Genomic DNA, 25,830 nt, shown 5'->3' on the forward strand with positions numbered 1-25,830 from the left:
TACATGCTTTCTTTATTTCTCTAGAAACTGGAAATTTTACTAGTAGAGAGAGAGATAGTTACAGCACATAATACAGTTCAAAAACCATCAACTACATCTGTAGAGTTTCTTCTAAAGTCTATATTAGCGTAAATTTTCCCATTTTTTCTTTCTATTCCATTAGCTGATGTGAAATAGCCATTGTCTCTGGACATTACATGACCAATTGCCTCAAGTCCTTCGACGTATTGCTGAAAAAATAAAAGAACAAATTAAGAAATTAGTGCGTATTAATATTTGGCTAAAATAGCGATTTATTGGCTTGGTAATGCACAATCAAACTTTACATCATACTTCCAAACAACTCTCTAGTCTTGTATCACGGTTGTTTTCAAAGTAAGTAGCAGTGTCATGTCTACACCATGTGAAGAAGTTAGGTTTATACAGTGATATTCTCTCAATTATTCTTGAAAGCGGAAATACTATTAGAGTCATGTGGCTTACGGTTTTAGTAGATAGGTTAAAATGGTGACGGAATATATTCTTGAGATGCTCAACTGATCCCAGAAAAGTTTTCACTCTACAACATGGAAGTGGTTGATTTCTGCCACTTCCTGTTTTAGTAGAGAGAAATTAAGGTAGAGATAGAATATATTCGTAAGACGGTTAATTGATTACAGAATGCTGATTCTCGCTGTCTATCACTGTTTTCATTCTATGGCGGTCAATGTTAAAACCGATAGTAGTTTATTTCTTCCACTTCCGGTTTGAATAGATAGTTAAGAGAGGAGCAAGTACCTATTCTTAAAACACTAAATCGATTCCAAAAAACTACTTCTCCCTATCTGTTATAGTTTAGGCTCTATGTACAGGGTGATCACAAAGTCCCGTTACCCCCTATCGCGTGTCCACATGTTCATAGATGGTCGCATTGTATTAATGTGGGATAGTGGCAGAGGACAACTTAAAGGTAGTGTGACTATTCTGTACTATTTATTCCAGAGTATCTGTGTGTACATAATCGTTTTCATAACAGAGTATAATTTCCTCCACGTACAATATGAAATCCTCATCAATATTGCTGGCGGGATGGCAGTAAATGGACGTTGAACAGCGTCCAACATACTTTGCATTTGGTTTCAAAGCAGTCACCATTAACCGGTAAAGCAAATTTGTCCGCCACGATTCATGAATTTTGTAACAAAACACGTCAAGAAATGAGTTTAATGAAGGCTGCAAGAGTTGATATCAGCGTTGAGTATGGTGAGCTGGTGACAAGCATGCAATAACGTCTCGTGTTTGGAAATGTCAGCTACTTTTAATTTACTAACTGGTATTAGATTCGATTCAAGCTTGAAGATCTGGAATGCACAAACTCAGTGTAGCTAAAAGAAGAAAAGCAACAAGAATGGATGAGATTCGAACCTAGAACCACCAGCAGAAGAATCCCGTTCACTAACCCCTCATCTAACAAGCCATCACCTTTTATAAGTTATAAATTTGCATGCAAATGATACCATTATACGTTTGTGCAATCAACGTTTTCTTCTTTTTCTCTTCAAAAACGTAACATGTTTACGGCGATTCGTTTTGTTTTCCATTAGAGCTTCGAAAGAGGTGATTTGTGTTTGAGTATAGGATCTTTTGTCTCCTTTAGCCGACAGTTCTAGCAAATACAACTCATTTAACAGCAGTAAAAATAACTCGTACTGCCTTAGAAAATATTCCTAAAAGGGGAAACTGCATCATGCACCCTGAGCGGTGGCGTGACTAACGGGAGTGCGGTGAGGGAGGCCCACAGCAAAGAGGGGCCCATTGAAGTTTCGTAATTCCACTTTGGAGGTTTTAATATAATTTCGCACTTTTTGAAATGAATAGAATTTTTTGTTTTACGTACCACGATTATGCCGGTTAGGCTAAAGGAGACTGTAATGAGAGATGAGTGAAATGGTGAAATGAAGAAAGTGGGAGGAAACGGGAGAATCTCGAGAAAACTCACGAACACGCTGTTTATCCACCACAAAGTCCACACGTTGCGAGCTGGGATCGAACCAGGGACCCCAAGCACCGGAGGTGAACGCTCTACCACTGAACCATTACGCCCCCTTCACACTTTTTCCTCAATGCCTAAAATTGCAACTACTTTACTGTTACATGAAAAAGAAGTTGTAAAGGAGCTATAGACTGTAAAGTCTACTGAAAAGATTTATCACGTCCTTGCAGCAAATTTAAGTTTTCGATCAGTAATGAAGAACAAGATTGATTGAAATTTTAACTTATAACTCTCATTGATAGTAATGTTCCGTATTTGTTTAGACGCCTATTCTTTTATAACTTTACCTATTTTGCATGGGGTCTTTGGTTCGATCCCAGCTCGCGCTGAATGAACTTTACTATGGACAAACACCGTGTGCATGCGTTTTTCAGGTTTCTCAAGTTTCCTCCCACTTTCTTCATTCCACGATTTCATTCATTTCTCAATATCACTGTCTCCATTAGCGTAACCGGCATAAACGTGGGACGTAAAACAAATATTTCATTTCATTTTTCTTTCATAATGGTATCTTACTTTTCCTGTGACGAGATCAATATCTAAGCGAGTATTCAGTGAATTAAACCAATAAAACCTATATTCATAGCACAATAGTGCAAATGAAGTTTAGCCCTTTGGCAATCTTCAGCATGGAGAGAATAAAAAAGCAATACATTGATATTGAAAAAGTAGTTAACGAATTCCTCTCCTAAAAAAGATCACTCGTACAGTTGTTTTTCAGATGGTAATTTATAATTATACTTACGTTGGTTGAAATTCCTCCATAGTTGTGAGGGCGAGACAGTGAAACCATCCCTACCAAGAGGTGAAGGTGACATGTAAAAGTAGTCAAATACGAACGATATTAGTATCGAATTCATGTGCAAAGATGAATACTGACACTGTGGATGCTGCATAAGTCCAAATTAAGCCTTGGTTGGCATGGAGTTGACAATGGGAGGGTGACAAAAAAAAAAAAAAAAAGAATTGAAAATATCCTATATTTGTGTCGAATGTTTAGTTTTCGGGATCACTGACATAAAAGGTGATATTTCAGATGTGGATAAGTCCAAGGTTGGCCCTATTGGCATGGGGTCATAGGGAGAACTAGTGAAGACTTCAGAACAGTTCCTTTTTGGTGCGTTTCAATACACTGAGAGTGAAAAGCGATAATGCACAAATACTGATATCATATTCGGAATTATCGAAGGTATGACTTCTGGGGAAGTGTCGTTGCTCCAGGGAGGCATAACTAACTGATCACTCCCTAAAATCATCACTGCTTTGCAGGGGCGTAGACAGGAATTTATTTCAGCGATTGAGGGAATATTTTACTAAAATGTCTATAATCATTTCTAAAATTAGATATAATTTACGGTAAAATTTCGTGGGGGCAGGAGCTGTGGATTACCAAGGCCTGCATCCTGTGTATGCCTCTGCTGCTCTGAATTGTCATAAGCTCCTCTTCAAATGTAAGACAAAAAATGTAAAAAAGAATAAACATATAACATAGAATACAATATAAATGGAAAATATGTTGTTATAACTAAGAAATAGAAAAAAATATAAAATAAAATTGAAGGACAAGTTTTTTTAACAGTCATACTTGAAAGCAAATTATATTTTTAAAACAATTTGGTTATGCAGGGGTACAAACAAGTGAGGAGTGCCATGTAATAACAAATATCATATTTGAAAATAATTTTGAATTAAACTAACTGTGACTACATTACTTCAAAATTGAACTTGCGGAATGCACAGTATGAGCATAGCTCAACGAAAATAATCAATAAGAATGGTATTGACTCGAAGCTCGGACCATCTACGTAGGAGTAACTTACATTAACCATTCACTTAACAGACAATGACGCACAGGGTTTGGCACTACTTTATCAGATGGTTGTATCAAATGTAACTTAATTAACACAATAGTAACAAATTTTACTGCTTTAAAAAGTGTCCTGAACAAGGAGAAGTTCATTATGCACATTGTAACTAAGTTACAAGAGGTTTACGTCCTATCTGAACGGCGCATCGACCAAGTCAACTTTTGGAATATCCTATTAAGTTAGCTTTCAACGTAGCCAAAGGGAACGTATGTGAACGAGTACATAGAGTTCTCGGTAGCAGAATGGATAAAGTCATGGTTCGATAACTACAAGGTTCGTGGTTCGAAACCCAAATCGTAAGTTGCAGTATTTTTAAATTCTTAATTCCTCATTTCTCAAGATCTTTCTCTCCCTTCGTAATCATTTGATGCTCTAAAAAAAGTTCTCCACCTTAATTCGACAACTGCCTCATGTGATCCTCGCAATTCGCAACCTCCCCTTCTTCTGTTTCACAAAATCACAATTTTCGTCATAATACGAATGCTGTCTGATCATTTTCCCCCAATTCTAAGTCTGTCTATATAAATCATCCCTCTCTGTCTCCAAACTTGAATCTCTCCCTCTCTCTCTTTTTCAATGTCGCCCAGGAACTCATATGACTTGAGATCAAACCTTCGACTCTTGAAACCAAATGTAAGCTCTCTAGCAATGTGCTATTGTAACTCTATAGGTTTGTTCTTAAAAGCAGTATCTTTTAGATTTTATTCGGGGGGGGGGGGGATTCTCCGCCGACATAAGGTTTTCACTTCTTATTAGTGTATTACTATACATTTGATCAAACAACACGTATTTATGAAGCTCAAGGGAGGGGGAATTACACCGTCCTGTCCGGCCCAAATGACGCCCCTGGAACATTTGCTTGCAATTACTGAAAAGAAATGAAATGAATCATTGAATAACACTCATTTTTGTCAGTAGATATTTCAGAGCTCTGTGCGTGCATTACAGAATTTAGGAAGCACAAAACCTACTGCCGTTATTGACAATTTCCATAGATTTCTTAGGGAGCATCTTACCAGCTTGCAGTCTTTAAAGAAGGGAAAGAATGAAACTAAAGGTATTTATGAAGTTCTGAGAACATTGTGCGACCTTTTTTTTAAAATGTAATCTTAAAATTATTTCAGAACAAACGAATGGAAAAGACTGTTTTAAAGCTATAAGGTTGTAAACTTGATTCCTGTTTCTTTTTCGTCTGAATGGAAAGAGCGTACTACGTCACAGACACTGCTTTAGACAAGGAGAGGTGGAGGAGGGGGAGGAGTTGGATTGAATACTAGAAGCAACTATTCGACTGAGACATGTATTTCTCGATGCATAAGAAAACGGGGCAATAGTTTGTTATTAATTTGGACTTAGAATTTGTGTAACGATTTCTATGCCGAGAACTGTACCACTTTCGCTTCAAAATTTACACAATCTCCAATTCCGAGTTGCTATGTATATTAGACCTCCTGTAGTTTACCTGACATACGCGAAAATTGTTAACGGTGAACAAAGTCAAATAATACATTAAGATGAATTGAAACAAGATCAATTTTTCAATATTCAATTTATTTTTTCCACCGGCGGCTCGGCGCCTTTTAGAACCTTATGCCTGTGATCGAATTGTGGTAAAAGGCAACACTCACTATAAAGAAGGGTGCTTGATGATACCTGCACTATGCTCTAAACAGCCGTTGAACACGTGTTACGCTCTCAAACTGAGCATACTATAGAAGCATTAAGCTCGTTGCTGGGGAGTAAGTATTATCTTAGAAAAAAACTGTCGGAAATAAAATATAGTGAATGACGTTACAAAGATACCTTGTATATTGGTACTAGCCTTGTACAATGGTATATTATACATTAATACTATCTGTGTAGAAGAAGAAAAAGAAATGTAATGTGAATGTTTACAAAATATAGATGTTCAATAATTATCTATTTAGGTGTCATGAAGAACATTTTGAGAAAAATGCATGGGATATTTACAGGCCCGTTGCCAGCCTCCAAATTTAGGGGGGGCTAAATGTAAATTAGGGTGGGCACACACAGAGAGAGACACAGACATTATAATATATATATATAATGTCTGTCTCTGTGTGTGATGAATAATTTCTTATGCTCTTAAAACTAAAACTACAGCGTGAAGGAATTATTATTAAAATTTTCCCCTATAGCGTTAGTACAACTGTACCTGATAGCTAGAATTAGCTACAATACAATGTGTCTCCTTTTTATTTTATTTGTTATGGCAACAAAATATTTCTTCCGTTTTCTCATCTTCAAGGGAATTAAAAAAAATATTTGTTAAAAAAATAGTTGGCCGAACGAACCAATCATTAAAATTTCCAAAGAATTAGTACAGGAAATACGTTTTTTTAATTTTTGGTGACTGAAAAAATATTTGTGAAACTTGAAAACATCTAGAGAGTAATGAGATTTAATACTATCTTCAAAGAGATTCTACAGAGAAGGGTCTCAGAATCTTAAATCAATATTTTCAAATACATGTGGCCTAAACAAATATATGCATATTGGAAAAATGAAATTAACATTTTACCTGTATTATTTACATCTCCTTAGATATGAAACTTTATATTTCTTTAAATATCACGCGCTTTATTTTACACTTGTACTTCTAAACATTTTTTGACCTTTTTTTATGGCGATGTTCGAGAGAAATAATAATATGTTTACGGGTTTTTGCTATCTACAAATTTATAAATTTCATAAGATTAAGAGACACAAACACAACACGCATATATACACTCCTCATGTTGGCACACTATAATAGAAACAAGTTGAACATTTAAACAATCACTAACAACACAATTACAGTATAAGTCTCCTTGTTTTGGATGCTGCCAATCTTAAAACAATTGTGTCCAGATCGAGGTTTCTGGTAATGTCCTTGTAACTCAGCAAAACAAGATCGGCACGGTGCAGTTAATGCACAACTCCTTTTGAAAAAATGCCTTAACAAAGAAGGAATTCCTCTCACCTGAAGTAGTTCTATATAAAGGTTGACAGGCTTCAGGGCAGAAATTTAGTAAAGAAAATATTCAAATTTACAAACGTATAATTTCTAATTGCTTTCTTTTTACTAACTGAAAAAATACTTTTTGCATAACAGCTGTGAGTTCCATTTTATCACAACACATTTCAATTTTTAGACGTCGTGGACCCCGTAGCCAGGTTACGCGGACTCCAGTTTGAGAACCACTGCTCTAGACTCTTTGGAACATACTATCAACAATCATTTAGGATGATTGCTACTAAAGTCATGTTTAAGTAAAAATAATCTGTTATGATCTGGTACTCGAGCATTCAAATAAGAAATAACTCCAAAAAAGTTCCCTGTTCTAGCGCAGTTACCTTCTTTCTCGAAACGAAATTGATAAGAGAAGTAACAGTTCATTAAATTTTCTTTGTATAGTGCAATTCGTATCAAAGTATACATGAAATTATTCTTTACATTGTACAAATAAGAATTCGAGATCAGTTGCTTTCGTAGGTACTAAAATGTTTAAGTTAAGAACTAATTATTTAAACAGCTATTTACTTATTTCTATTGAAGATATGTCTTCTTCAAAATGGAACTACATTAACAAATTGTTACTTTTATGGGCTACCCCGTAGCCTCATGGGTACAGCGCTCGCCTTCGGCGCGTCTGGTTTCGGGTTCAAACCGTACAGGGAGTCCTCGGATTCAAACCGATAGTGATTTGGATGTTACTTTAAGCTATAGGTCCCGTTTCTTTATAGCCTCCCTGCTGAAGAGAGACGCTAAACTCCCCAACGCACCCTGTTTTAAGTCAAAGGTGAAATTTCAAATTTATAAAGCATTATACATATTATCATCCAATAAGGTTCAATTTTTAATTGAAAATTCTGTTTTTCCTATAAGTGCAACTACTACCTCCGTTTAGTCCGCTGCATTTTTTGTTTACATACCAGAAGATTGCAAGGTATTCATTTACAAAATAGTAACTTTGCATGATTAGGCTTACGTCTAATGATCTGCTTGAACATTTGATTCTGGCACCAAAAATTGGCAACGATTATTAAATTATTTTAATATAAGTATCTAATTATTCACCCCCGATAAAGATTAGGTGAATCGAACTTATCTTTAGTTTAAAGATATATTATTCTAAGTTATTTAACAAATAGTCAAGTTGCTGCTACACTACAATTCTCATTCTTCAAGTGAACTTCGGTGCATCTTCAGAAACCAGCATCGACCAACTTTCAATTACAACCATGTTCAACTCACAACACAAGAGTAAATACAATTCAGAAAAGGAAACTTTTCTTACTCCGTTATCATGTGACATAAAACGTAGTCAAAATCCCCCACCCCTCTCTCTCTCCATATCCAATATACACAAAACAAACCCTGTGTGATTATTAGAGCGAAGCAGTTGCGACCCCCTGTGGAGGGATGCTGTCTTTTCAATCTCTCGCATATTAACCGAAAGCCGATGACTCACAGCAAAAGAATGTTTTCAGTTGCAAATTCCAAAAAGAACAGGAAGAAGTAAACTCTTCGTCCGCAGATTAAGGTAAAAGTGTTGTTTCTGAACACAAATACATGTTTGCCGATATAATAACCATAAATTATTTTTCTCCTGCAGCGAAGGTCGTTTGCACATGGAGCATTATATATATATATATATATATATATATATATATATATATATATATATATATCATCATCATCATCATCATAGGTATTCTGCCTTTATTGGCAGGTCACTTGCCGCAGCTGAGAAGCTTCCATGCTCCACGGTCCTCCGCTAAACTTTTCGTCTTCGCGTATGATCTTTCTGTTTTAATATCATCCATTAATTGTAGTCTCCTTCGCCCCCTCCCTCTCTTTCCCGCCACCATACCCTCTAGGACGTCCCTCATGATACAATCTCTTCTTAGGCAATGTCCCAACCAGTTTCTCTTCCTCCTCCTAATAATATCTAAAAGTGTTCTTTTCTCACCCACCATTTCTAACACTCTCTCATTCGTTTTCCGCTCGACCCAACTAACTCTTTCCATTCTTCTCCACACCCACATTTCGAAGGCTTCCAGTCGATTTTCGTCACCCTTACTCAATGTCCACGTTTCCGCCCCATACAGCACAACACTCCACACGAAGCATTTTATGAGTCTTTTTCTCAACTCTTTGTTTAAGGTCCCACAAAACAGACTTTTCTTTCTTTTAAAGGCTTCTTTCGCCATTCCTATCCTTGCTTTTATTTCACGTTCGCATTTCATGTCATTACTAAGAACACTACCCAGGTATCGAAAACTATTCACTTGTTCTATTTTCTCCCCTCCTACTTTTATATTTGACACAGACCCCTTTGTTCCAATCACCATGGCTTTTGTCTTTCTAACATTTATTTTCATCCCATATTCTTCAAAGCCCCTTCTCATTTTTTCTAACATTTTATTGATTTTCTTTTCAGATTCTGCAACAAGGGCCATATCGTCTGCAAATCTTATGCATCTAATCATTCTACCTCCTACCGAAATGCCATCATCATCATGTAGGCTCTTTTTCACTATCTCTTCTAGATAGACATTAAATAGTGTTGGCGAGAGGCAGCATCCTTGTCGAACTCCCCTTCCAATTGCACTCTCTTCCGTCAGTTCTTCCCCTATCCTAACACTTACTTGCTGGTTCATGTATAAGTTTCTTATGAGTCTTCTATCTTTCCATTCCAATCCTATCTTTGTTAGAACTCCCAACAACAATTCCCAATTCACGCGGTCAAAAGCCTTTTCTAGATCAATGAATACAACATACACCTCTTTCCCTTTTTCTATAAATCTTTCACCGATCACCCTTAATAATCCAATAGCATCTCTTGTGCCCTTGCCTCTTCTGAACCCGAACTGCTCCTCCTCAACATCTTTATTTGTTCTTCCATATAACCTTCTGTTCAGTATTCGGAGCAGAATTTTAGCTGCATGAGATATAAGACTAATAGTTCTATAATCCTCACATCTCTTTGGGTTCGATTTCTTAGCCATCGGTATCATGATCGTTTTCAGAAAGTCTCTTGGCCATTCTCCTGTTTCATATATTTCATTGCATAGTCGCCACAATTCTTTCTTTCCCTTGTCTCCTATATTTTTAATGAATTCAATTGGTATGTTATCTATTCCTGTTGCCTTTCCATTCCTAATCTCGGATATAGCCTTTTCAAACTCATCCCTAAGAATACTAAATCCTTTATCATCCTCGCCTACTTGATTTTCTACTTCAACATTTAGGCTACACGGTCTATCCCTACTCTCATATAAGTCTTCAACGTATTCTTTCCACCTTCCTATGACCTCATTTCTCTCGCTGACTACCTTCCCATTCTTATTTTCTACTGCCATCATGATACTCCCTTGTTTCCTCTGAAATTCCATAGATTTTACCTCCTTGTACATTTCCTCATATTTCCCAACTCTTTCTAATTCTTCTATGTCCTCGCATTTTCTTTTGTAAAACTCTTCCCTCGCTTTGTCTGTTTCTCTTCGTAATTCATTATTTAACTTTCTGTACATCTTTGTGCCCTCTTCTGTATCAACCTGTTTCCACATCTTCCTCTCCCTCATTTTCTGCAACATCTGCTCTGTAACCCATGGTTTCTTAGATATATATAAACAGACTCACGCTCAAATAAATATTAGCAATTCAAAGAAGAGTAACGCATAAATAGGCCAATACTTTAAATGAGGATAATAAAAGTAAATTTTAATTTAGCACCAGTGGCGGCTAATGGTAGTGTTGCAGCGTTGCGCAACGACCAAAGTTTTTCAAGAAAAATTATTATTAACAGTAGTAGTAAAAAATGAAAAATTTTACTTTATTTTACTCTCATATATATTTTAAATAATATACTTTTTACTTCTGTAACTGTAAAATCCATTAATCCGTTTTCAAAAACGAGAAAACAGCCCATCAAGAGTCTCTAATTTATATTGCGTTGCAGCGAGCATACAACGACCAGATTCCTTCAGCGCGGGAATTGGAGCGAATGTTAAGTCTCCTTTCCCCTATCTCAGAAGTTAAAGGGACTGGTCGTTGCAGTGCTCCTGCAACACGGCACGGGTTTTAGTGAACGAGAATGCTTTTCGCACTACGAAAGATTTCTAAATTTTATTACACTATCAAGAAACAAACGAAATCCATTTTTATCCTTTCATATATTTAAATTACGGGATTGTGCTGAAGCAAACCAATATACTGATGCCTTTTTAAAACAAGTAATCACAGAATTATAAAATAAGAAAAAAATACGTAGTAGCTTAGAAAGCAAATGAAAGTAAACACGCATTTACAAATTAATTATTAGCTTATGTAGATAATGAAGGATTCTTGTAGAATAATTTATGAGTTGAGTTGATTTTGAATTTAACGTCCCGTTCAGCAGCAGAGTAATTTATAAATAAAATTTTAATACATCAATATAAAGAATTATACTTGAGCTCCTTCGTGGCTAAGCGGTTAGCGTACGCGCCTTTAGCGCGGGGGACCCGGGTTCGATTCCCGGTGGGAACTCAAGTGGTTTGGATTCCACGTTAATCAGTAGGTCCACGTGTATGTAGCCTCACTGCTGAACGAGACATTAAACTTAAAGTCAACTCAAAGAAACATACTTCAAGAATTACTATGTTTTCTAAATTTCCAAACACAACGAAATTCGTTTAACTAGCAACCATGCGTGCTTTTGCTTCTGACAAGAATTGCCAATCAAGAAAGAAAAATATGTTATGCCTTAGAACCTGGGTTAATGTAATAAAAGATCACATTTCTTCCTTCCAAAGCATTATAGCACCAGACATTTATGTTAAAAATTGTAAAACATCTCCCACTCTGTGGATATTATTTTTGTATATACATAATTCTTTCATAAAATAAATGTATTTTATACTCCTGTCGACTATCTGTATACAACTGTGATGGAAAACGCTACAGTGCATTTGGAATTGGTTAGCAATGCTGTTTGTTTTGGCGTTCCTTGTGGCTCCTGTTACATGCTGACCCTACATTCGGCAGGTTCAGAGTTTGCTTATCAGAACATATAACATTAATAAGCATTGTTTAGTCTCATGTGGGAGCAACGTTCTATATTCCATTCATGATGCAATGCTTACAACGAAGACTGATGATTAGGAATGTTGTTTTTCTTTCATGCACGTGTGTCTGGGTGTATATGTGGCATTCCTGATTCATATACCTTTCGAGTGTGTTTCGTTTTTCAGTGATTGCGTTGTGTATGTGTTCTAATTCTGTGAGTGATTTACAGTTCTGAATCAATTCTATACAATGAATTCTGTAAATAATTTACAGAAGAAGTCATTTTCCCAGCTCTCGGCTGAGGAGAAACTTGCGATTAAAGAACTTGGAAGGCCAATACCAGACTTAGATATAGTGCAGAGCATAAAAACAGGTAAAAGGCAGTTCAGGAGAGTGTTCAAAAAAGTTATATACAATAGTAATGATTGGTTGTGTGGGTGCGAAGTAAAAAATGCACTATTTTGCTTTCCGTGTTTGTTGTTTGGTGGTGAAGAGTCGTGGACAAAATCAGGCGTAACAGATTTAAACCATTTATGCTCAAACGTAAAAAAACACGAATCTTCGGCTTCACATTTGAGAAGTGTTTTAAAATTCACACTTTTTGGAAAAGTAAATATTGCTTCGCAATTGGACAGTGCTTATAGGAGAAAACTGGAAGAACACAATGAAAAAGTCAAACATAACAGGTACGTACTGAATATTATCATAAACTGTGTTCGTTTTTGTGGCGTTTTTGAACTTGCTTTAAGAGGGCACGATGAAACTGACTTGTCCTCCAATCCGGGAGTATTTAGAGGATTAATAGATTTCAGTTCAGAGTTAGACGTTGCTTTGAGAAATCATTTAGAAAAAGCTACAGTGTTTAAAGGGACGTCGAAAACGATCCAGAATGAGCTCCTACAAGTAATGTTTGAAGTCTGTCAGGAAGAAATAACACATGAAATTAAAGAAGCTGATTTCCTGGCTATTATAGCCGACGAAACAAGTGACATCTCAAATATATTTCAAATGGTTATCGTTTTTCGGTACGTAGTAAAGGGCAAACCAGTAGAACGCTTTTGGAACTTTATTTCACCACCAAAGCACGATGCTGAAACATTAGCTTCTTATTTGCTTGCAGAATTGAAAAACCAAAGGTTAGGTCTTCATGAAAATTCACGCAAATTAATTGCACAAACCTATGACGGTGCATCTGTTATGTCTGGTTCTTCTAGGGGGGTACAAGCAATAGTTAAAGATACTTTTCCTAGTGCCGAATATATACATTGTTACGCTCATCAAGTTAATTTGGTTATGAGCAAAGCTGCTTCCGTAAATAGAAATGTAAGAGTTTTCTTTTCTAATTTACAAGGTATTTACACATTTTTTTCTGGTAGCCCACAGAGAACCGCAGTTTTGGATTCAATAGTTCAGACTCGGTTGCCTCGGGCAAGTAATACTCGTTGGAATTTTATATCTAGAAGTGTGAATACCGTATTTGACCATAAAAAAGACATCATCCAGTGCATGAATAAGATACTAACGATGGATGAAATAAAAAATGCAAATACAATCCACCAGGCTGATGGCCTAAAAAAAATCCTTATCAGTCACCACTTCAATTTTTGGCTATCTTTCTTCAGCAAAATAATGCCACTTGTAGAAATTTTGTTTGGTCAGCTTCAAAAGAGAGAAATTGACCCTTCTTCTGCACAATAGGCGATTTTAAACTTTGAAAAGAACATTAATGCAATAAGAAATCAAATTGATGACGACAGGAACAAGGGAATAGAATCTACAGAGAGAGAATCAAAAAAGAGGAAGAGTGACAGTACAGAATGGAACAGAGAAGCTAAAGAAGTATGTGATGTTATAATTTGCGAAGCTAAAACCCGGTTTAAATTCACAGGACATCTTATGGCAGCAATGTTGTTTTCACCAGATATGTTTCCAGAGTATGCTGTAAATTTTCCAAGAGAAACAGTCAATAAAGTGTGTTCAATTTACAGTTTTTTCGACAACACTAAGCTCTGTCACGAACTGTCTTCAATCTACGCTGCAGAGGAATTTCGATCCCTGTCGGGGGCTGTGGGTTTGCTAGAATTCATTGTCCAGAATAATTTAGAAAAATCATTCAGTGAATCTACAAAGCTTCTGAAGTTGATATGAACTGTACCTATGACATCAGCAGAAGGAGAAAGGTGTTTTTCCACATTGAAAAGAATTAAGACATTTTTAAGAAATTCGATGTCTCATGAAAGGTTATCAGCATTGGCTATGCTCTCCATTGAAAAAGACTTGATAATGGGTATACCAGACTTCAACCAGCGTGTAATAGACAGATTTGCTGCAATCAAAGAGAGAAGAATGGACTTTCTATTTAAATAAGGTGAGTAATCTGATAAAATTTTCTACATTAATTTTTAGTTCTTTTAAACATTATTTTATTTATTTTCATATGCCACATAGTACTTGCATCTAAAGTTAAACTGATTAATCAGTAAGTCCAGTTTATGTCTTCCATCTCCAATCGTTCGTACTGCAACACCCGAGATGACAATCCACCGGCCGCCACTGGCGGAAATACTAACTGGTTTTATTGCTCCAACCATCTCTACAACTAAAAGGGATTCCGGTCGTTGAACCAGCCAAATTTTGGTTTTGTTTCTGTTCTCCAGAGGGAAGAATAAAATTATGCTAGATTTGGCCAAGATGCTAAAGTCAAGATGCTAGATGCTAAATGTGTATGAATTATGCTAGATCTAGCACCAAGATGCTAGATATGGCTGCACTGCAACTGACAACGGTCGATAAAGTATGATAAGCGAAATGAAAGAAAGTAACGTCAAGAAAAAGAAACAGAAGTAGAAAGGGCGAAAGACAGAACAAAAGGACGCAGTTCTTACATGGAATGAACTTTGACAAATACAGTATTATTTCTGAACAAAGAACATAAGAAAATGGAAAGTCAATAACATTCTTGGTAAGAAGGTCAGAAATGGTAAAAAGGATTATTGTTGCACGTGGAATGCGAAAAACAAATTTATTTCGGAGGGAGCTTGAGCCCGATAGCCTCCTAAATACGCCACTGAAGACAATTCTGCTCCCCTGATCTTTCACAGCATTGTTTTTTTCAACTTCATAAATATTTTGAATATTACTTATATATATATTGGAATGGTCTTACTCGTCCCCCCAATGTTGAAGACAGATTTGGGCCGATGTATTAATGCAAACGATTACGCCCAGTTATCCCATATAATATTTTTCGTTCATTAATTTGCATCACTAAATATGTAACGTGAGTTTGCTATTTCACCATAAATCCAGTATTGTTCTGATTTACGAACAAACGTTCTAAATTATAATAAATTTACTTTACAAAAATCAAGTTACTTTAACAATTTTTTAAAAAAATAATTTTCTTGGTAGCATTCCATCCATTTTCCCGCTAGACATACACTACCGCTCAAAAGTTTTGGAACATCCTAGATTTTTGAAACCATCTACTGTTATCCTATTATTTTTGGCATCAGAACTTTACCGCCGTGTATCAGAGGTACTTTTACCTTTAGCATAAAATTTGATTACAGTTGAATCGAGGTCTTAGAGGTACTGCAGACAAGGGCGCCGATGCTGGGAGGCCCGGATTCCCTCAAAGTTCATATGGGCCCCCGCATTGCATTTATGAATATGCAATATTTGGTATAATTTGAACTCATTTTGTCTTAAAATCCTCATTATATGCCTCCTGCATCTGAATACCCCCCCCCAAAAAAAAAGAAAGTTACAGAGAAATCGGCACCCTTGACTGCAAGTGATATATCAAATTATAACTCTTCAATTGTAACAAAAAAATATAGTTTGTTACATATATTGCATAGTGCAAACAAAAGTGTGGAAGGTGAGGCAAGATATTAGTTTTATTTGAAAATGTAGACATAGAGGGTCAATGCAGTGACAGAAATTTGCAAGAAAAAGCAGTGCTCCAAATTTTGAATTTCTCTATAACTTGTAGATGTGCAAGTGTTTAAAAAGCCCAAAACATCATTCTTTGAAACATGTTTACGACGATCAATATACATCCTTCTCTGTTCAATTGTCGCTCAGGCGAAGTATATATAAAATGCTCGTCGTTACTATTTCAACGAATAACAATGGAGTACACTAAACCATGGTAATCGCTTTTCAAAGTGTGGTACTTTCGGCGTTTTAAACGTCTACATATCAACAAGGTATAAAGAATAGGAAAATTTGAAAAATTACTTTTTCGGGCAAATTTCTGTTACTAAATTGACCCTCTATGTCTACACTTTCCAAACATAACTATTATCTTACCTCACCTTCCACATTTTTGTTTATACTACAATATCTGTATCAAACTGTATTTCTTTTGATACATCATCTGTAAAACCTCGATTCAACTGTCGTCAAATTCTATATTTTAGGCAATAGTATCTTTGGTGCATGGCGGCAAAGTTCTTGTGCCAAAATAATAGGATCATAGCAGATGTCAACAAAATCCAGGATCTTCAAAAACTTCTGAGCGGTCTGTAACTCACAATGCTCGTCAGAGTAAATATAAGTTAACACATTCTCCAATCTACAATACTATCTGCGGGCTTCATTTCGTAACGGTGGCGCAAAATTTGAAGATTCAACTCAAGGTAGATAACGCAATAAGTAATAATAACTACAATAACAACAATCACAAAGTAAAACACAACTTTTGCATTGCGTTGAAGCAAAGCGCTACGCAATTTTGCCCCGAAATTCTCAGATAGACCCAAAATGGCTGCTTTGTCATTGGTCTTAACTTCCATTTACTCGCTTCGCCTATGGAAACCGATACGTAGAGTGGCAACACGCCTGGTTGCCAGCCAGTAGCTCGCTAATACATTGTTACGTCGGACCCCTGGGCACGCAAGCAGTTATTTACGTTTCTTTTTGCTGGCAGTAGACAGTGGTTACCAAGGAGGTGCCACATCATCAGTGTCTACGAAAGCGAGAGGGATGTCCTTCTAAGCGTTAATGGCTTAGTACGTATTCAAGTTTGTGAAAAGTATAGAGAAACTAGTGCCATGAAAAGCAGATAATACATATTGCTTATAAAACTTATCGTTTTTAATTATTTATATGTGTTCTATTAACTTTCTTTATTAATGTTGCAGGGCTACCGCCGGTAGCCTCGGTTGCCCATAAAATACGCCACTGCCACAAGCCCACATCCTACATCCTAATCGTGACTTTTATACACTGAGAAAAAAATTGTAGGTGGCATACTTAAAAAGGTAGGTTACATGCGAAATTCCTGTAGTTTTTAGACTTAACGTACAGCAGACGTATAACTGAAAACGCATGTTTTAAATACTTACCGTATAAGTGTTTCATCTATACGTACTTTCCGTATGACACAATATAGGCAGTCAGGATCTCGTACAAATGGATGTATATAACATATAGGTGAGGAATGTGACATAAGTATATGCATGTGATATACGGAAAACTGTTAGATGTCAGACATCCTGCAACATCAAGATGTAACATCTAACGGCGATGTGTATGTAGTACATGGATAACGTATGCTCCATACTGATTTCTGTAGTAAGCAAGAGAATTCTGTATATTTGTACAATATACCGCTGCCCGGAGAATAGATTTTTCTCAGTGTAGTCTTAGTCTAAAAACTCGCCCGCACCGATGAACCACTCGCCCCAGGCGAGTGTGTGAGTGGTTATTTGCATCTCTGTGTTAAAGTAAACATATAATAAAGATAAAATAAATAAGATGAGACGATCCTGTGCTGGATCGCTAAACTTGATACGTCATAATTTTTACGTTACCTTAAAACCCTGAACTGAGGTGCCAAACTTGAGACATAAAGTTAGATCCTGGCTATGGAAGCCAACTTGATGAGTGCGAGTTCGATTCTATAGCTGGGTAGCTAAACTCGTAACGACTTTAGAATCTCGTGGCTGGAAAACCACCTTTATATTGTACAAGTTGCACCAATTACTTACACCTTTGTTCGTAGCTAACGTTAGGGGAAAGGAAAAGTAAAATTAAAAAAAAAGAAAGAGGAAAAAAATCAAGTGGGTCGCCGATATAATTCCTTTCTTAAGCTACAATTATAGACCAGTGAGCACAACGCTATTTAACTCCAGACTCTTGCACACTAATGGCATTGTCGGTACCATGAGAAGGAAAAAAAATCATTTCAGAACAACACCACATACCTTGCAAATCATGTTCATTTAACTCTCTTGGAAACAGCGTATAATATTGAGAATGGCATCGACATTAACGATCATGGACAGCTAAACTCAATTGTCAGAAAAAAAGTCATATGTATTCAGTCTTTAAAGATTCCAGATAACTTCTCGCGCCAACACAACTAAAAGATAAGTAACAACAATATTTAAACATTATCCTTAATAACAGTAGAAAAGTTGTTGACATTCCTCGACAAATATTGAGACAAAATCTTTAGTAGGCTACATCACAGGGAGTGAAGGGAGATTACCAATTACCTTACTGTTTACAAAACATCTCATCACAGAGGGAGTAAGTGTGTGTGGCTGCGTCGACTAACCTTCCTCCCTAAAAGCATAACGTTTCCACTATTCTTCCGCAACCAACTGTTAAGAGGGCGCATTCCCTCGACATAGCTTACGACTAAACAGCGGCGGTAATAACGATACATACTGTAGAAACATTTATAGGAAGTACAAGACCAGCCAGTAAATTAGACTCTACCCCTGACACCATCACATCTAAGTGTGAGTACTATCGCAATGCCCACCATCTTCGACGCGTGCAACTGAACTAGTACGTAGTTTCATGATTAAAGATAAGACACGGAAGCAACTCGAGGATTTGCATAGAATTTTCTTGCGTGGCGACTTAATACTTAGATTATGAAGTGCCCACTACTGGACAAACATGAGCTAGCTGTCGCTAATCAAGCTTTAACTTCACCAAACATAGTACTTATAAAATAGACAATACGGAGTGCCCACTACTGGACGAACATGAGCTAGATAGTAGCGAGTGATACATTATACATCTACACAACTCGGAAAATAATTTCATTTAAAGCAAGAGAGAAATGGTGTTGATATCAGACTACCCCGTCGGCGTATGATTCGACTTACTGGATAGATACTCACTTCTGTCTACTCAGACATGCTACGGACAAAATTTACTTGAAACAACATTATGGACATTGTAGAATCAATATGCGTATATTACGTAAATTCACTGAGTAACAAATGATTAATAAATCATATATTGTCTTTACTTTATAGAATGACTCGAGACAATAGAATAGACACACGACATTGATAATATTGCACCAGATATTATGAACGAAGACAAACACTTGAACGAATTATATGAGTTGTAAACAAGTCCCTTTACAATTTCCGGAACAGCATTACTCCTTCCATAGATCGAGATAGAAATAATAAAGACAGAGTTACCTGAAACGGTGACCAAAGCTCACCCGACAGCCACTTTCAACACCTACTGGTAGACAATACCGGCACCACGAGCCAGTTCAAGAGCACAGCTTCGGGCAGCGACCAGTCTCCAATGTCCTCTCAGGCAGCTCGACACGTAGTAATCGCAAATTCTAGCCACAGGTACAGATTGACCAAATGGCGACCTTCTTAGTCAACAGCAACTAGAGACACTTCATCAACGTTCACCAGATAGACACAATTTTACCGTATAAGTCGTTGTAGCACCTATGCTCACAACGACGACCACGGACGAAGATCCCACTAAGCGATATGCTTGGGTCCCACTGAGGCAGGTGGAGTCAGTCGGCAAAATAAAGGACCAAGTCCCAATCAGGAAAAGGAAGACGAAGAGTCGCTACGGAGAATATCCACGTTGACAACGTTGTAGACAATATATCCAGGAAAGAGGTAGCAGACCGGATCAAAACTTAATCCAAGAGATGGTTCTCAGTGTAACTATCATATTCCCGCTTATGGCACTACGAACTGTTAGCGAGTAGCAAACTGATCCCAATAGTAACCGGAGTAAGCACAAGCTGAATGTTTGCAGGCAAATTGTTATAATTCATCACACGTTACACTGACTTCCTATCACTGTTCTGTTATAGCATCTCCCATCGAAGAGTTTGTGATAGAGAAAAAATCATTTTACAGCATAATATGCAGTAATTCCATGTTTAAAGACAGAGCGAAACACTATCCCTTTTCCCTTGTCGCCGTGGTTTTTGGTACGAAGAACTAAGACAAAGGAGAACGCGCTTATAGCTCCCGCTCGTTCTCTCATTGGCCGCTCCCTTTTGCGCAACAGAGCGTAAAACTAAACGACAATTTTAATAGTAAAATATATATGACTGAATGGAAATAAAAATTACGTAAGTTAGTATTTATATATGTGCGTTCATAACAAATTCCTCAGTTTTAAACGCAACACAAAATTTCAAATTATTTCAAGCAGTCAGCGTTATCTACCAAGACTGAGAGATATCCTCTCGATGCAGGCCATAGACGTACAAAGAGAAAGTAGCATATTTCGATTGTATTGTATTGTATTGTATTTATTTCTTCCTTTTTTCATACATTTAGCACTGTAATACAATGCATATTAAGCGGACACGTCATTTATATATGAATACAAAAGTAAAAGAAACAATAATAGTGAAAATTACATACACTAGGTTAGTAATTAAGCCTTACTTCTTACATCTTATTACACTATACATTTTACATGACATCATTGTTAAAAATAAACTTAGCAATTATTACTTGCAGTGTATTTAGAAACCCTCCAACAAATATGTAATGCTAAAAGCAAGTAATGACATTGATTTACTGTACATCCTGTAACGTTTCTATTTACTTAGCAGTTCATGTATTCCTCTACCGAGTAAAAGCAATGTTGTAATAAATATTTCTGGAGTTCTTTTTTAAATTTAGCAACAGAGTCCTGAGTTTTAATTTCTTTCGGAAGTTTATTGTGCAACCTCCAAAAGTTCGTCCCCCGATTAATAATTCACCATTCCTTTTTTAAAGAATCACCCCCGGGAACCGAACTTGTGTCCACAGATAAAAACGGCTCATTAACATCTGTGTGCACCCAGGAGGAATAGCATAATTGAATTAAACAGAAAAATCAAATAAAAAACGAGCCCCCAAAAATCTCTCTCCAAGCAATGTACTGAATCCGGTTTAGATGCACCAGATTCAAACAAAAACTTCAATACACCAAAACAGCAATCTAATAGGTAGATTCAAAATACCTTAATGAGGAAGTTAATAATATGAAAGGATTACGCCCAAGGATTAACTTATAATAAAACTTTATTCATACTAATAAATAAAAAAAAAAAACTCGCATCGTTCATTTCGAAGAAAGAATCCAGCCCTTTATAGAAGAGAACCATTGAACGCGCATATCTCCCCAAAATTGGCCGAAGGATGCTAAACAAACTATTTCAACGAAAATTTGGGTAAGCCTAACTTCGCCTCCTACGTGAGGTGTCAAACGGGACTTGAACCCATAGCCTCTCCTCCCACTAAAGGAGTGGCGTGGCCCCGAAGCCAGCTAAAAAAAACGGTTCAGCGACTTAATTCGCTTCCCCCTTCACACAACCCTCTTGCTGTGTGGTACAGTTTAAGACCAACAATTTCCGTAGCCCCCCAGACTCTCTTCCTCTTAAGAGAGTTGTGGTCTGAAATTGTCAAAAACTAAACTTTTAGCATCGCGGCGATACAGCCCTCTTGCTGTACCATGTAGATCTCTAGCCACCTCTTCGGCTAAGAGAATCTGAGAATTCCAGAAAAGAGATTCCGTCCCCTCTTTGGACAAGAACCCTAACCATCTACCTCTTTAGACGGTCGAGCTGGAATCCTCCCCCACCTATGATTGTCCTGCTCTTATATAGACGATACAACCAACGGTCACCAGACAGACGCTTGGTTTAAAAATTTTAAAATTAACAAACAAAAAATATCAACGGGCAAGATAGCGTTGGTTTCTGGCTCTCCCCTAAGTGAGCTGTTTAAAAAAAAAAAAAAAAAAAAAGAAATCCTGTTGGAAAGAAGGAAACTGCATGTTAGTTAACAAGATATGGAAACAAAATCACACAAAGACAAAAATAAAAATATAGATTAAATGAAATGTAATAATAATTTAAACCGGCCGGGATTTCTCTCTAAAACTATATTAACTGATAAAGCAATACACAAGAATAATTAAACAAAGGTAATATATACAATTATAAATAGCAGCTCCCAAAGAGGGGGCTGCAATTGTAAAGCATGATACCAGCGTATTTACATCCTTTTTCATATAATACTGTTCTGTGTTCTACAATAGAAAAGTTTTCTTTGTTTCTTGTGTCATGATCATGTTGCTGTTCTACTCGCGTAAGGATACCTTGTAGGTGTTTCTTTACAAATATCAATAGATTTAAAATATACAAACAGGGTACTGGAAGTATACGAAGTTTTTTAAATATTGGTTTGCAATGATCTTTTGGTTTAGCATTTGCCATCAATCTTATTATTCGTTTCTGTATCGTAAAGATGACTTTGGCCTTGTGTGTATTTCCCCAAAATATAATACCATATGTTAAATTCGATTGGAATAATCCAAAGTAAATTGTTTTTAAAGTAGACTCTCTTAAAACATTTTTAAGAACTTTAATTGCGAAATATATTTGGTTTAATTTTTTACTAAGCTTAGTTATTTGCACATCCCAAGAAAGATTTTTATCTATCCAAATTCCTAAGAACTTAGTTGAGTTTACATATTCTATTTCATTATTTTGAATTATAATGTTCCTAGGCTGTGCATGTTTGTTGCGCATGTGATGAAAATTGATTGCTTGTGTCTTTTCAATATTTAATTTAAGCTTATTTTCTTTAACCCAGTGAGAGATTTTACAAAGGATTTCGTTTGCATTACCTTCAACAACCTCATTTGTTTTACCTTTTGGATTACACATACTAGTCCAATTGTCGACCATCTTGAATCCTTCATGAGGGTCGAGAATTGAGAGAATATAAAAGAAAAATAACACTAACTAAGAGCTGATTAAATATCTCTATAAAATAATCTCTTTGAGAAAATGTAACGCTCAAAGAGGAACGTTACAAAGATTCCGATTAGAAGTAAAATAAAAGATTTAAATAACAATCACTCGACTTAATAACAGGTGCGGCACGTAAAACCGGCCCGTCGTAATATTCTGGTATATTGTGTTTTTGGCAACACTTAAATAATCTACCTTCCTACCAAGAGATGGCGTGTCGAGGTCGGGTCGACTTACGTGACCTGCAGCAGTCACGTGCAGCCGCAGCCAGTGAAACTTGTCGAAACCAGTTGAGAAAAAGGCCTTGTTGTGTTAAGCCGGGTGAGTGTCAGTGTGTGATAATGCCGTATTCGATACCCGAGCGTGTTGCCATTGTTGAAGGGTTCATTCTCACTGGATCTTTTGTGAAAACAAAGAATTTGTTTCGGGAGAAATTTCCAGGACGTTCTATGCCAGCAAAAAGCACCATTCAGGAATTGATTGAAAAATGGCGGCGTACAGGATCGGTTCAAAATTTTCCCAGGAACAGACGACCATCTGTCTGCACACCTGAATTAAAGATGCAGGTGGAGGAGATAATGACAAGAAGTCCTCGAAAGTCAACCAGGAGATTGAGTCAACAGGTTCATGCGAGTGAGAGAAGTTGCAGACGTGTTTTAAGGGGACTGAAGTTAATCATATTCAACATATTACATTTCATTTTATGTGTTCCCTTTACGGGCCGGTTTTACGTGCCGCACCCTGTATAATATATATGTTCTTAAGATAAACGTAACGGAAGATGTCTTCAGAAGAATTGTAGCAAGAACTAACAATCACAGCAACATTTTTTATTCTTATTTTTTAGAAGGTCAATTCACTAAATCAAAATTATTTTTCGAAATAAATAGAAAAAGGAAAGTAAGACAGTATAGCGCGTAACAAATTTATTTGCACCAGAAACTTCGTGTTTCATATGAAACATTTACTGCATTTCTAAAATACCTGGTATAAAATTAATGTTTTCTGAGAAAATAATTATACTCGTACTGTTAAAAGGATTTTTACCTGCCAATAGAAGCACATGGGTACCCAACTGATACTACGGCTGCTTTCGAATATATGCCAAGGAAAGAATCGGATGGTGGCAAGTGCTCTGTTGGGTTCGGAGGATCTAGGTCTTCATTTTGTGTGCTGAGCGCTAATACACTAACACAAATCCACAAGAATAAAGCCGCCATATGGTGTTTTAACCTTGAAGTAAAAGATAATTTATTTTATAACACACATTTTAATATGACATGGAACATGGAGTCTAGAAAATAATAGATGAACATCTTTAAAATCCTTTTTACTCATATTAATACACTCTGATCAACGTCTAAAGCATCTATGCATAACAGCCTGCCTTCGGCCCGGTTGCGGCCCACTAAATCCTTTCATCCGGCCTGTCTGATCCGTTATTAGAAAGTACTTTTTTACGCAATCTCTTAACCTGAATTCATTTTTCTTTCGAAGATAACTGATGCCCACCTTAAAAATATCCTTCGTTTGGAATATCCAATTTGCCATCGAACATCAAGAGACTAGTTCAAAACATGATGGATCAAGTTTCCCACTTAAATAGTAAGTAAATAGATTTTTCTGCATTTCTTTAGTAAGTAAATATTTTGGTTATCGCTACAGCAGTTTTTCTGATCTTGTGGTGATAGTGTACGATGAACCAGTCTCTCCATTGAATATGGTTATTCGATTCTTGTGAAAATGTTAAACATTCTCTCATACGGCCCTCAACAGCGATAGGCGAGACCGGGGCTGGTTGAAACATTTTTTACATTTGCTCACATAACTTTTGTAATATTTATCTGAAATTCACAAAAAAATATTCAAATGAGTTTCAAATTTCACCTCCTATTACGTACAGTTTTCTTCTTTTATTGGCTCACATTACGGAGTAACACACGAATTTCTTCAAGTCTATGAGTGTTGCAAACAACCCCCGTCCACGGGGTAGGTTGAAACACGCCGTGGGGTTGATTGATATCATTCTACGTTTTATTTTAGCCTTTATAAAATGTAATTAGCTATCATATAATGCAAATTCTACACGTTTTCCACAAATTGTGAGACAGATCAAAACTATTTTCACAACCATACAGAAAATGTGCTTGTGACAATGATAAGATATAGCACTGTAGCACAACATATAATTAAATTACTTATTATGCAGTTTCGCGAAAACTGCATCCTTAATCATCGTCGGAATTGCAGTTTTGGAGTACGAAATAAACTGTTCCATCAGTACATTTCGTGAGCCCAAAAGTGGCACGATAAAAATTTAACCCATTTTTCGAGACGTTTACTGATAGAATATGTATCACAACAAAAAAGACAGAAATATTCATATTCTGAACTGGAACTGGGTCATGTTTTTCTCTTTCTTCAGTTTCTTATTTGGAGGTAGTTTCTTTACTTTTGTGAAACTTTCTTTTTTCGGTAGTTCCACTAAGTTTTTGCTTCTCCCTGTATTTGCCAATTCGTTTCTTATAGGTGTATCTGTTAAAACAGCACTCTTTCTTCTCTACGAATCACTTCTTTCTTTCGAAGTATAGCTATCTATATACTTTGGAAAGGGTCTTATCATTACCAGTGATATAATTTTGATTACCTTTCAATTGTCAGAATTGCAAGCTGAAGGATCACAATTGCTGATGCTTGCAAGACATAGACTTTTTCTACAGACGTATATCCTACAGGATATGAATTTCGGTAAATTCGCCAAATTTTGTTTCACCTTGGAAGAAAACGAATATGGAAGCAAAGGAGAGAAATTTTCAAA

General features: G+C 36.5%; 1 long non-coding RNA gene across 2 annotated transcripts; it reads right to left on the reverse strand.

Moving 5' to 3' along the window:
* LOC145694021 (uncharacterized) lies at positions 1-24,239 on the reverse strand. Of its 2 annotated transcripts, none has more exons than XR_014132890.1 (2): positions 24,060-24,239; positions 1-230 (listed from the first exon to the last, which is right to left on the reverse strand). It is a non-coding gene; the product is annotated as an uncharacterized LOC145694021 (long non-coding RNA). The 2 variants fall into 2 exon arrangements; XR_014132891.1 differs by lacking the exon at positions 24,060-24,239 and adding an exon at positions 19,417-20,220.
* Between the last annotated feature and the right edge of the window lie 1,591 nt (positions 24,240-25,830).

The sequence above is a fragment of the Thermobia domestica genome, chromosome 9 (assembly GCF_964235325.1).
Source record: "Thermobia domestica chromosome 9, izTheDome1.hap1.1, whole genome shotgun sequence".
Taxonomy (NCBI): domain Eukaryota; kingdom Metazoa; phylum Arthropoda; class Insecta; order Zygentoma; family Lepismatidae; genus Thermobia; species Thermobia domestica.